This window comes from Dermacentor silvarum, chromosome 7 (assembly GCF_013339745.2).
Source record: "Dermacentor silvarum isolate Dsil-2018 chromosome 7, BIME_Dsil_1.4, whole genome shotgun sequence".
NCBI classification, from domain to species: Eukaryota; Metazoa; Arthropoda; class Arachnida; order Ixodida; family Ixodidae; genus Dermacentor; species Dermacentor silvarum.
The window spans coordinates 86,944,657-86,956,595 of NC_051160.1; the positions used below are offsets into that span (position 1 = coordinate 86,944,657).

General features: G+C 42.3%; 1 long non-coding RNA gene across 1 annotated transcript; it reads left to right on the top strand.

The window, feature by feature from the left end:
• Positions 1-211: 211 nt before the first annotated feature.
• Positions 212-11,517, top strand: LOC125946849 (uncharacterized). The gene is made up of 3 exons (XR_007467924.1): positions 212-308; positions 2,234-2,346; positions 6,223-11,517. It is a non-coding gene; the product is annotated as an uncharacterized LOC125946849 (long non-coding RNA).
• The last annotated feature ends 422 nt before the right edge of the window (positions 11,518-11,939 follow it).

The following is an 11,939-nucleotide window of genomic DNA, read 5'->3' on the forward strand; positions in this document are numbered from 1 at the left end:
ATGAACACGCAAAGAATATAACGAAAAGACACTGTCTACTCTAACTGCCAGTTACATATATCACCATAGATAACACTGTTTGAACATTATGCGCGTGCGAGTATAGTAAACACACAAAAAGAAGCAGGTAGGGTTTGAGCGGTGGCGCGGCTTACCACACCTTCATCGCGCCTACACGCTGGGTTGCATTTCTCCGGCACAAACAACCGTACGAGTGGTCGCTAATGGCGGACGGTGGAGGTGGTGTTCCTGGCGCATTTGTGATTTCACTCTAAATAGGAAGGAATCGGCGCTGGATTGTTACACAAGTAAGTGATTTACGTGTCCTTTTTTCGTTATTGGTGCACGTTGCGCGTGCGAAATGCTCCGCGATGGCCGGTGATGGGCTCAATTGTGTTGTGTGAGCACGCTTTTAACGAGATTCCTTGGCCATGAGGATTGACAAAGCGACATTGCGAGTCTGTGATAAAGGGGTGTTGCATTTGTTGTGTTGAATGCATACTCACTACAGCTGAGACGCGTAGGCAATATTAGCGGCGTTGACGCCTCTAGCAGCTCCTTTGTCGTCTGTATGTGGCCGCTGGTTTACTGACGTTAGCATTCCAGTTTGTAGTGTGTTGTGCTGTGTGCTCGGCGTTCCAAAATTAAGTGAAGGCGTTGTACCCATTACTATCGCTTCCGACGCGGTGCAACGCTATGTTACCAATATTCGGTGACGCATTGAATCAAAGTGAAATTTTTAGCAATTATTATAAGCTTCGGACGCAGTGCCCTGGCTGGGCGTGCCTAATCGCAGTGTTCACACCCGGGATTGGAAGATTGGTCATGTATGAAGACCTCATAGAGCATGTTTGATGTGCATGCCCCTTCATTACAATGAAATGACGGTGGAGCGTGCTTATTGCCGTAACCTTGTGCCATCTGCAGTGTTACGTAACACGGGTGTCACACGGTGCCCTTTCGTTTGTAGTAGAGCCCGAGCACTCGTGCACGATCGCAATTGAAAGTTGTCCGCGTGATACCCGTTAAGGTTCATTGCAAAGGAAACGGATTATTTTCTACGTGGCAATCTGTATTAGTTTTTTTTGACAGCTACCAGGCTGACGATTAACGTTCTGACGAAGTACGTGAGGATATCACGTATTCTGGGAGGGAGGATTGCCGCTTAATAATTCTGCATAACAATACTGCAATAATTCTAAAATGTGTGCATGTGTTGTAAGTTATGCAGGGCAAAATATTTTGGCAACTAATTTTTCGAATAGAAAGTGCTTTATAAAGTTTTTTTGCAAATAAGTTAAATGAGGCCATTAGCACTTTATAAAATACTGTGAGCTATCTCACAGCAATAACAGTAACTCAGTGACGAGCTTATATGCATAGTGTAATTCAGTGGCGCACCGACGGGGGGGTTTCGGGGGTTGTAACCCCCCCCCTGAGGCCGACTTAACCCCCCCCTATTTTGTTTAACCCCGTTTCTTTCCTTGCGCATTTGAGTACTGCAACTAATGGTATCTTCGACTGGTCGCATCCATCCCCCGAAGCAGAGTGATGCAGATCTGGCGTTCCCCGAACTCGGAGGTAGAGGACAAGCGCGCAAGCCGAACGTGTGACTCGCTCTCGGAGGAGGAAATGGCAGATGCGATACCACGTGACTAGTGCTAACGTCCGATGTTTCGCCTATCCAAAGATAAACCGGCGGATGCGCCGGTGGGACGACCATTCGTTGAGACGCCAGCATGCTGTGGCCTAGGTTGCCTAGGCTACAATGGAACGTCGCCAAGAACGGCGACGCTGTACTGTGATGACGTTTCTGGAAACGCTCTCATCTCGGCGACTGCTCCGACGACAGGTCTCGGAGCGTCTCAGAGCGCTCGACGCGGGAGGAGAGCGATCGAAAAGAACCAGCCGAACGCAAGGCACGCACCCTCTTTCAACCAGCCGAAGACAACGCCGCTCGAGAGAGCGCTCTAGAGCGCTCCGAGGTGACCAGTCGAAGATACCATAAGATATAAGACGCGTAATCGTCTGCACACTCACAAAAAGCGCATTTTTTGACAATTTCCCGTGAAGAAATGGAAATTAGTGCTATTTAGACGGTATTGGCAAACTGTCAACCCCCCCCCTGGCAGAGATCCTGGGTACGCTACTGGTGTAATTGTATATAAAAATGTTTGTGCTTTGCTTTGGATGACCGGTCAGAAAGTAACTGATATCAGTATTTCATTTGCAGCTGTTGCACCAGTGAAGGATGTCTGTGTGCCGCCTTGCATTCAGTTTCTCAGCCATGGGGGCCTGCTTGCAACACCAGTGGAAAAGCAGTCTTGCATTGTGCTATTTGTTCTGGTAAGCTGGACCATTCTATCGTATATCAGTCATGCATATGCAGTCCTAATGGACATTGACTGCAAATGTTGTTGGAATGACAATGCCTATACAAGTATAATAATTGTTGCAGATGCATCCAAAAGATAAATGATGTTTTGTTTTTCCTGGGGCAACCAATTGGTTCAGCATGAGGACGTCGACTTAAAAGTGGTATTGTTTCAGACTTGTCTAGGATGCACATGAGTGGTGTTCAAAAAACACTAATAGCACCGGAATTCGGGATTTGAGGCAACAGATAATAACACGCACCAATAAGTTAATTCTTTGTCCAGTTTGCCTCTATGAGTATGCAAAAACACCTGCATACTGACCTCTAACACTGTCATGCATGGGCCCCATGGTAACGAAGTGTAGCCACAGTTAAGCTCACTGTTAGCCATTGTTCAGCTTACTATAATAGGTGAAGATGCCTCGACGGATTTGCGTGTGACATTGGAAAGTATCATAACAAGGTAAAATATAGCCTGAGCACGCAGCTGTGTCACGTGGTCAGGTGACCAAAATATATGAATATTTTGAAGGGAATGAACAGCACTACTGCCAGAACAAAGTGAAGGCAACGGGCACAGCAACATATTCCCTTTATCCTGTCTATGGCACTATTCAGTTCCTTCCTAAACATGCACCAACCAGCCCAGTTCAGAACGCTCTCGCAGTTCATCTGAATACCTCAATTTGTCTAGAAGATTAAGTGATTACACACTAGCATATGTGGGGGCTAGTCTGCGAATTTTGTATGTTTTGAACATGTGCCATGAGGATTCTTCTTTGCTCAAAACTTGATATACAACTGCACAAAGCAGCATCGATAGCTATGTTGCTTCCCCATCTTGTATCGAGGGTCTGTGAGTGTTTCCTAAGATAGTCCTTGAGTTTTCGTCCTGTTTGTCCTACATAATTGCTGCTGCAGGGCAGTAGGATGTTGTAAACAGCACCAACTGCACTTCCTATGACCTCCAGCACATACTTCTTGATGCAAACTTCACGTCTTGGCCTGGTCCGGTTGACATTTTTGTACCTGCCCAGTTTGTTTGGCCCTGAAAATAAAAATGTAGTTCCAACTGTCCCCAGCAATTTGCTTGAATTGACAGCTTCCTTTGTGTACATATTGTATAGCAGTGGTAGGCCTTGGCTTCCTTGAAGTACTCCGACTGGAGACTTCACCTATGTTCAGCTCCGTTAAATGCTTCTTGGCAACGCATGCCGAAAGGCAGTGCGAACACACTGTTAAAAGCAACCGTACTTGGGTCTGGAAGCTCCCCTCCACTTCGTGGTGGTGCCAAGAGTGCTCCCTTGTGTTCCTGTAGCAACAACACGCTTCAGTGTTCAAGTGCGATAATAGGAAAGGCCAAGACACTTTTGAGTGTGGATCATAGATCCAGCACAATGCTCACCACAGAAAACCTTCACGCTAGATATTGGAGCTTGCTTTCCAGCAGTTTTACTTCCATGAGCACACCTGGCACTGTGGAGGAGACATTAAAAAAAATGGCTGAACTCCTTGAGTAGCCTTGCTTGGCAACTTCTCACAGACAAAAACACTGTCAGGTAACCGTAAAACACTAGCTATTGTGGGCACCAGTGTAGTAAAGTTATTTTGCTTCATTAGCAACTTTCTCCTCTATATTAGGTGAAGTAAGGCTACTAAATGGGTAGAGTGATTTTCTTCCTGTCTTCTCTGCAGTGCTAGATGAGTTCACGTACGGGGAAAAACTACCATAGACAGTGATCTTCCATTTCTGGACCGCAGGGTTTTCTTTAGTTAGTGTTATGTGTGCTGGAGCTATGCCCAATGTTTGGAGGAGGCTATTCTGCCTTCCGCGTCGGCACACTCTTTGGCTGTGAAGCTCATCACAGGAACACCAAAAGGTGTCCTCAAGAAATCGAGGCATCACCATGTGGAGGAGAGCTTCTGAACTCATGTCTAACATTTGCTTGCAGTGTGGTGGCCACTGTTATATCATATTCACAAGGTCAGTCATAGTCTCAAATAGACTGTTGGGAAAGCTGGAACTTTCCTTTTATTTTTCACGTCGAGCAATCGGGGTACATTGTGCGAAAAGTTGACTCGGACCGAGCCTTGACGCAAAGTGTAGCAAAAGGCAGAACAGCAGTTCATCAACTGTGCGGTTGTTTACATTATCCCGCTATCCTGCAGCTGCAACTACGCAGGACACACAGGCCTAGTATATATAGATGTTTGTCTGTAAACAAAATTCTTTGCCTGCGTTCGTGTTGTCTAGCCTTCTCCTGTCTTTTCGTGCTGTCCCCAAGTTATCCCATAGGTACACTCTTGCATAACTTGCAATTATAAGATTCATGCTTGAGAATATAATCGGAAACTGTGCCATATGGATGACATTATTCATTACACGTGTTGGTGTTAAAGAAAGTAAGTGGCTGTGCAGTCTGGGTAGGGCTTCAGATCTGCTTGTTATAGCTATTCTTAAGTTGCTTCCAAAACTTGAGATACAACGATTCAAGCTATGTCTGTGAAAACACTGCATCATGTTACAAGGAAATGTTAGAACACTCATAGGAAATAGCTCGGTATTGCGAGAGGTTGTAGAAATTTGCTTTCTACAGCATTTTATAAAGATGTTTTTTAACTCCCGCATCTATCGTGTTGTCTCATCACAAAACTGTAAACAAATATGAGTATTATGCCTTGAGTTTTAGTAAAGATTACTCGAATATGATTAATCCTTTCAGACGCTATGCACGCAATTCAATACACCAAGATAGTGTCTTAATAGCAATAGCATTGATTAAAGTAAGGATATTTAAAATGTGTCCCGTACATCTTGAAACTCTTCTGATTGAAATAGTGCTGCAAGATTGAATTACACAGGCAAATTGTTTTAGTAAAGTAAGTATGAAGGTAGATGGTTGGGTTCTTTGCTTGGTATATGTCACTTCTTTCATCGTTTTTCACAGTGTGTTGCACCAGTCATAATTTTTGAGTGGCTGGATAGGTGCTGTTCAAGCCTGGTAGACATGAAATAGTTGATGTTTGCAAATCTCATGTACTTGCACTGAGTTTTTGCATGGAGTGCACATTCTATAAACTTGACAAACTCACTAAAGAACTGAAAACTCTTAATCTATTGTGCATCTGTAAGCATTTTATGAATCTGAAAATGTAAGAAATGCGGTGAAGCTAAGTTTTCAATCAACACAACTGATTGGCATGTGAAAGGGTTAAGGAAAGACGCTCCTTAAAACAATTTCTCGAAACATCGCAACATACCACCTGAGGGTCTCCCACCTTAACCTCTTACTACTGTTTTGCTAATCACAATATTGACTGAATGCAATATTTTTCTGACCAGTCTTTCGTGTAATGTAAAGAAAATTAACACGCCTAGTCTTACATGAAGATAAATTTGAAATCATTTATTTATTGCACTCACTTGGCAGCAGTTCGGAACTGTTCTTTATCAGTATAGTACTTGTGATTCACCTTTGTATTGCTGAGTACAGGTAGAGATATGGTTAGTTGTTTAATAAAAAGGATCCCTAATTTTCTACTTTCTGATTGTAGCTTAGACCGTCACTTGTACTTCACAACGAGGGGACTGCGGTAGCTAGGATATATAGTTTTCCTGAGAATTTTCATAGATGCAATTTTTATTCTGTCTACTAGCATGTTTGTATTACAGCATGAATTTCATAGATTAGAGGCTCCATGAAGGTACATTCTGTCGTTGAATGTCTATGAGATGGTTAAGCAGGTTGACTGTATCTAGTTACAACTCCTCATGTTCTGTGGCAGTTACATTTGCGTGGTTTAGTGCTGTCAGTGTAAGCTTAACATTTCTTTCCTTCTCCCAGGAAGGACACAAGCATTGAGGAGCCATTTGACCTGCCACTACACTGATATTGTATTTGGTAGGTTCTATTACAGGTTTTCTTTCATGTAGTAGTACCTGCTATAATTGTGTATAATGTGTTCAGACCCTTAGTCAGCAGGCTGTTTGACAACAGGTATTTACAAATGAAGAACTAACAAGATTTTCAAGGTCATTAGTGATACAATTGTTGCACACTGCTGAATTTTCCCGCAAATTAAATTATGAGCCATCCAGCAACTGCTGCTCTCCTGCCTTAATGCACAAACCTTCAAATACTGTTACCCCTATCTCACAAGTGTACAGAAGGTGCAGATGACTGTTCACAGCGACAAGGTCATAATTTTTACTTACATGCAAAAGTGAGTCGAACGTCAGGTACACATTTGAACTTTTCCAAAACAAGTTCGTCATCATAGTGCACAAATGCACATGTAACTTACCGCAATAAAAATACACGGGCACAAGAAAGGGAGACAAAGACAAGCGCTTCGTGACTCAGAAGTGCGTGACATAAGTGTTCCGACCAATTATTATTCCCTAAATTTTCTTCTACTGATCCAGGACTCCTGTGACTACTTGCCTTAGGTAACATACACTGTTGCCTTCTTGCCCTAGAAAACATAACTAGTGCCTTCTTGCAGCCCTTTAAACTGGCAACATCTTCACCACCGACAGTAGAGCATGTTCAGATAAATTCAACTAGACATGCCTGGTGACCACTTAATTTTGGTGAACAAATTTTATTTGGTGCCCGAGCCTGACGACAATGAAATCAATGGTATCTTCTATTTTGTTGTAGCGTAAGCTGAACGACAGGGACAACAGAAAAGCAAATTCGACGCACAGCCAGCGTTAACGTTCAACAACAGATTCGTTTCCAGTTCTCGTCACTATATATACCCTCAAAACATCATACAAAACGTGTAAAAAATCGGTAAACATGAACTAAAAAAAACAGGAACCACACGCATGCAGTTTTTTAGGCACACAGATTGACAGACATATACACGTTTAACGCGAACAAAGATCGCATCATCTTTCACCTGCTTCTACTCATGATAACTGTTTTTTTAAATCTAGGTTTGCACTTGCATCTTTGGCAATGGAGGGCAAGAAAACCGTCAGCAGCCAGGTATTTAATTTGTTATTGTGTTCTCGTAGCCTGTCATTTATACATCTACCAGTTTAACCAATGTAGGACCATCTACACTCAAAGGAATGTCGTATACAACACACGTGATGCAATCAATGAATTTGTTTTTATGTTCCTTTTCGCATGCAGTATCCGCAATTCTTTCTGGCCTTGTCTTCTTACACTGGCTCCCCAATTTATTAGGAGCTGGAAAAACAATGTTGATGTCACACCTTCCAGTAGTCTTTATTCTGTGGGAGAAACTATGTATAAAGGGGATGACAGCAACCTTTCTTTTCTTTATGTCGGTGTTTGTACCATCCACTTGCTCGGAACCTTTTTCCACTTGGCTCGGGTAACCAGCGCCGCTTAAATGTGAGACTTGCCATCCGAAGCTATTGTGCATTAGGTGCTGGCATGGCTTCTACAGCGCTTCACTGAAACACACTTTCGTGATTCCCCTCTTCGCAAGTTTTGTATGCGTGGAATGAAATGGTAAAAGGGGCTTACTTGCCCTAGGTTCTTAACACCAGCAGGTTTTGTTATCGGTGAGCACAAAATTAATGTCAAGGAATCTAATCTTCCCGCAACATGGCTATCCTGCACCTAATGCACGATAGCTTCGAATGGCGAGTCTCACGTTTAAGCGGCTTTGGTTACCCGAGCCACGTGCTCGTGTCAGTCGCAGTAGGACTGCTTAAAAAGGCACAGCAAAAAGGTTCCGAGCAGGTATATCGTACAAGTACCGACATAAAGAAAAAGATTGCTGCCATCCCCTACATACATAGTTTCTCCCACAGATTAAAGATTGCTGGAAGGAGTGACATCAATGTTGTTTTTTCGACGCCTAATAAATTTATGAGGAAGTCAAGGCCAGAAAGAATTTGGGATACTGCATGCGAGAAGGAACATAAAAGCAAATTCATTGATTATATCGTGTGTGTTGTATACCGCATTCCTCTTGGGTGTGGAGGGTCCTACATTGGTCAAACTGGTAGATGTATAAATAACAGGCTATGAGAACACAATAACAAATTAAATACCCTGGCTGCTGACAGTTTTCTTGTTCTTCATTGCCAAAGATGCAAGTGCAAACCTAGATTCAAAAAAGCAGTTATCATGAACAGAAGCAGGTGCAAGATGATGCGCTTAACTATAGACACTAGAAACATATCAACATTTGGTGACGCATGCATCAGTAAGCCTTCAATTTCATTATCCTCGAAAGAGCTTGTACATCTTTGTTCGTGTTAAACGTGTACATGTCTCAATCTCTGTGGCTAAAAAAACTGCATGCGTGTGGTTCCAGGTTTTCTTTAGTTCATGTTTACCGAGCCTTTACACATATTATGTTGTATGACGTTTTGAGGGTATATATAGTGACGAGAACGGGAAATAAATCTGTTGTTGGAAGATAACACTGTGTGCATGCCAAATGTGCCTTTCTGTTGTACCTGTTGTTCAGCCTTGCGCTACAACAAAATAAAAGATGCCATACAAACAAGCCCCCATAGCTACCCTCATCGTTAGTTTCGCAAGAAAAAGAATTGTCTTTGAAAATACAATATAGAAGCATCTGTTCAATTGGAAGCATTTTTTTAAATTTTGCTGAATCCGCATTTTGAATTATCCCAAAGAAAAAGTGTTGTGGCTATGGCTCTAAGAATATTTTGGCACAGACTGCAGGCAAATAGCATGAATTCCAACTAATTACCACGGAGTATCCCTGCTACGATATGAAGAAGTAAACCTTTGAAAACACAACGTTGCACATATGTGTGTTTTTATCTGCATCTATTAGCAGCACGGAATTTGGCCATCCTGTTGCCATTAAAGTCCCAGACATTTGGGGCAAATTGCTCTGCCCTCGTTGACTTTCAAAATCCACGAGAAGCGCTCATATTTGGGCATTGCTTTAGTTTCAGCTTTACTTTAAATTTCTTTAGGAGAGGCGGGATTCTTAAAAAATTCCTAAATTAAGCACGTCACGGAAGTAATGCTGTCTGGAAGGACATGTTGCATAATTTGTTTCGTTGTGGGGTTGCCAGTCATGGAATGGACAGAATAAACGGTGTACTGCATGTAGCTGCCACATATGGGGTCCATGTGTACTTGTTGCAGGTTCCTTTACGTCGCGAAAGTGCTACAGGTTGCTTCGAAAAGCACAGACTGACAAAACGGCAAATTTTTGGGTGAACACAGCGCATAATTATAACTTTTTAAGGAGATGGAGATAGTATGTTGACGCACTAACGAACATAACTTTCAATTATCATTGCTTAAGTAAAAAGTATATTGCACATTGCTATTTTCATGACAAAACAAACCAAATCTGAAAGAGGCTAAAAGGCGCGCATGTTGTGGTGCAAGGCATGCTTTCTTCATATTGTTACTAATTTATAAGCTTGTCATCTGGACAGTACCTCTGGCTTGGTTGTTTTGCATCGGAATTGTACAACATGAGTGGTTTGAGCTCGTTTCAAGAGTGCTTCATTGTTTTTGGAAAACAGTGGAATCTGCAAGGTTTTCTGTTAGGGCAGTGAAGGTTGAAAGCCGTGGTCCGCAGTATGTGGTCGTGGTAGCTCTACCTACATGCAGAAAATGTAATCTCTGAATGTCAATGTGCACGTGAGAGCTTTGCCTGTTCCAAGTGAGCCATCAAATGACTTGGGGAGGTTTCATCTGAAGCTTTTCATGTTATAAGGCTAGGAACATATACCAACAAGGCAGAGTATGACATTTTTTTATGACCCATTTGTTTTGACCAGAGCACTGGTAATTATATTTGTGACTTGGAAATCATTTATTGTTGATGTATCTGACTAAAAACGGTGATGATGGTGGTACAGTAAACCTTGTTACAAGAGACACTCAAGAGACCTGGGAAACATGTCGCTTGTAACCAAGGTCTCTTGTAACCAAAAATTCTAAAAATACTGAGGAGTCGGACTAGACCACTTTATTATACATCAGCACCAAAGTGTGTTTAAACACATCTTTGATGCGAACAGAGCTGTCTCATGGAAACATGGCAATGGCTCCGGAGTATGACTACCGGCATACAAAGCGACCAGCACCGCAGACGCTGTGACGGAAATCCAACTCAATGGTACTCTGTCGCAGAGTCGGTGTGGGAGCGCGACAGCGATTATAGAAGCATAATCGCAGAAAATTCTGTGAAATTGGTAGTCTCAACCATGCGAGGAATGACAGCCGGCTGCGGAATGGAACAAAATCGAGCCAAGGGAATGAAAATTGCAGCACATACCGGTTAGTACGACGTTAGCCGCATTACGTGAGCGTGTCTGGGTTGTGTCTCTTATAAATAGTGAAGAATTTGCTCTAGGGACATAAAAAAGTTGTCCTTAGTAACCGAGTGTCTCTTGTAACCATGTCTCTTGTATGCAATGTTGTTAACATGGCGAACATAGGAAAACCAACCAAACCATTTTCAAATGTCTCTCATAACCGAGTGTCTCTTGTAACAGTGTCTCTTGTAACGAGATTTTACTAATAAAGAGTCTTAATTGATTGGTGTTCTTTTCCCTTTTCAGGCAAAGCAGGAGGCATGTGCAAGCAACTAGTCATTCCGATTCTCAACCAATCCTTCTTCTAGTCAGGCCATTTCTAGTGTCTTATCTTGCAAGTTCTTTTTTTCAGTAAAGCACAATAAACATGCAGTTTCGTTCAGATTCAGGTGGCTTGTTGCTTTTTGGGCACGAATTTGTATGTATGCTTTGTACACGTCATGTACAGAACTCAAATGCAACATGGCAACACTGACACGAAAATGACGCGGTGTAAAAGACAGTTACCCAAGGAGGAAACGTGCACACACAGCATGTTGAGCGTGGTGTATGTCCGCTTATGTGCATTGATTTCTGCCCCATTTCAAGCTATATCTGATGCGAGTTAGCCATGTTGTTATGTACAACTTGGTATAACTTATTTCAATGAAACAAACAATTTTCTCATTGTCTGGACATATACACCCGCATCATCATTTACAAAACAAATTTTCAGCTGTTGATACGAAGCAAGATAAAGCTGAACAAGTTCGTACGGATTCATGGTGCCAGGAACGCAAGCATAGAAAACATGGACACAAGAAGAACAAAAAAAAGGTGCTTCTGTCTTCCTTTTTGTTCTTTTTGTGTGTTTTATGTGCATACCTTTCCTCGCTACGGTCTATCCGTTTTTAATTAGGAAAGTACGGGGCTCAATTTACAGAATTTCCGTTCTACGGAGCTCACCGTTTTGTATTTGGAAAATACAGACAATTCTGTGATCACAACTACGGAAATCACCATTTTCCATTCGACGGAAATCACCGTTTTCCATTCAACAGAACTCTCCGTTTTCCATTTGACGGAACTCTCCGTTTTTCATTTGACGGAACTCTCTGTTTTTCATTCGACGGAAAAAATTTTTACAGACTGTCGGTTTTACGGAAACTTCGTTTTTCATTTACGGATAGTGTCCGGCAACTTTTTACCTTCAACTTTCACCGTAAACTGAAGCAATTTTTTTTACAGTGTACAACGTTAAGTATGCTTTTTGCGGAA